The sequence below is a fragment of the Octopus bimaculoides genome, chromosome 6 (assembly GCF_001194135.2).
Source record: "Octopus bimaculoides isolate UCB-OBI-ISO-001 chromosome 6, ASM119413v2, whole genome shotgun sequence".
Classification (NCBI taxonomy): domain Eukaryota; kingdom Metazoa; phylum Mollusca; class Cephalopoda; order Octopoda; family Octopodidae; genus Octopus; species Octopus bimaculoides.
This window is the reverse complement of record NC_068986.1, coordinates 27,938,859-27,940,697: the sequence shown is the minus strand read 5'-3', so window position 1 is coordinate 27,940,697 and position 1,839 is coordinate 27,938,859. Positions and strand designations below refer to the sequence as shown.

At 36.7% G+C, this 1,839-nt stretch overlaps 1 protein-coding gene across 1 annotated transcript in view; it reads right to left on the bottom strand.

Moving 5' to 3' along the window:
- Positions 1-1,839, bottom strand: part of LOC106869332 (nonsense-mediated mRNA decay factor SMG5) — a 116,931-nt gene that overhangs the window by 5,787 nt on the left and 109,305 nt on the right. The gene's annotated exons all lie outside the window — the stretch shown is intronic.

The window sequence follows — 1,839 nt, the reverse complement described above, 5'->3', positions numbered from 1 at the left end:
ATATATATATATATATATAAACATATACACATATATATACATATTTGTAACAGTGAGTGGCAAGGGTAGAGGGCTTTTTATATGTAGTTTTTTTTTTTGGTTCCTTGTTTGCTTTCTCTCCCCACCCACCAACCCCATCTCTCTCTCTCTCTCTCTTGCTCGCTTTTCTTCTTTACCTTCCCTGGCAATACAGGTAAGTATTTATAGCTTCAAGTAGATAATGCCACTCTAATGGTGTTGGTTTCTTCCAATAATAGAAATGGCCATTACAGGAGAGATGGGAGGAGAAGGGGGGAAAAAAAAGAAGGAAAAAAAAATAAATAAATAAAATCGACATCATCAACAATGACGGCTTCTGTTATTGACCACAAGGGCCTAATATGTCAGGGGGACATAACAAAGGCAAAATACAAAAATATATTAAAGGATTTACATAAAGTAAAATAGGACCATCAACAAGAACTACAAAGAATAAATAATATGGTAATGATTTCAAACTTTGGTCGGCGCCATGGATAAAATGCCTGATGGTATTTGTTCTGGCTTTTCACATTCTGAGTTCAAATCCCACTAAGTTCTGTATTGCCTTTCATTCTTTCAGATTTGATAAAACAAGGTACCAGTCAAATGTTGGGGGTTAATGTAACTGGCTAACCCCCACCCCTTAAAATTGCTGGCTTTGTACCTAAATTAGAAAGTAGTATCGTATATGTAACGGGCAAGTTGGCAGAGTCATTACAGTGCTGAGAAAATGATATGCGGTATTTCTTTTGGCCCTTTATGTTCTGATTTCAAATCCCCTTGAGGTCAACTTTGCCTTTTATCCTTTTGAGGTCAATAAAATAAAATAGCACTCAAGTACTAGGATCAATGTGAGCCACCATCCCCAAATTTCAGGCCCTGTGCCTATATCAGAAATAAATGAGGTGGAAAGTTGAGAAAATTCTTAATGTGCCAAAAAAAAAAAAAAAAAAAAAAAAAAATGCCCGCAGTATTCCTTCGTCTTTAAGTTCCGAGTTCAGAAATAAGAATAAAAGCTTCCTCAAATCCACAAATTATATTGTACCATCTATCAATCCTATATTTATTTGTTTATTGCCCACAGGGGAAGGGAGGGCGATAAACATAGAGGGGACATACAAAGGGATTGAGTTGATTACATCGACCCCAGTGCATAACTGGTACTTATTTAATCGACTCTGAAAGGATGAAAAGCAAAGTTGCCCATGGCGGAATTTGAACTCAAAACATAACGGCAGATGAAATACTGCTAAGCATTTCCACCTGGCATGCTAATGATTCTGCCAGCTCGCTACCCTTATCAATCCTATATTGGTCAATTGGTCAATGTAGGCATACAGTATCTAAATATATGGCTGCAATATTTCTCGCAGTAAATAGGTCAGCAGGATCAAAGTTGACCAATGGTTAAATAACAACAATACTGAATATCATTTCTAGCAACGGCACAAGACCATATCTTTTTTTTAATTTTTTGTTTCAGTCATTAGATTGTGGCCATGCTGGGGCACCACTTTGAACAATGTTTATCAAAAAAATCGACACCAGTAATTATTTTTTTAAAACCTGTACTTAATTCTATCAATCTCTTTTGCCAAACCGCTAACTTGTCAAGCAGTGGTGGGGAGCAAATACAGGCACAAAGACACAGACACATAGATATATATACATATACTCTTTTACTTGTTTCAGTCATTTGACTGTGGCCATGCTGGAGCACCACTAAGTTACGGGGACGTAAACACACCAGCATCGGATGTCAAGCGATGTTGGGGGGACAAACACAGACACACAAATATATATATATATATATATATA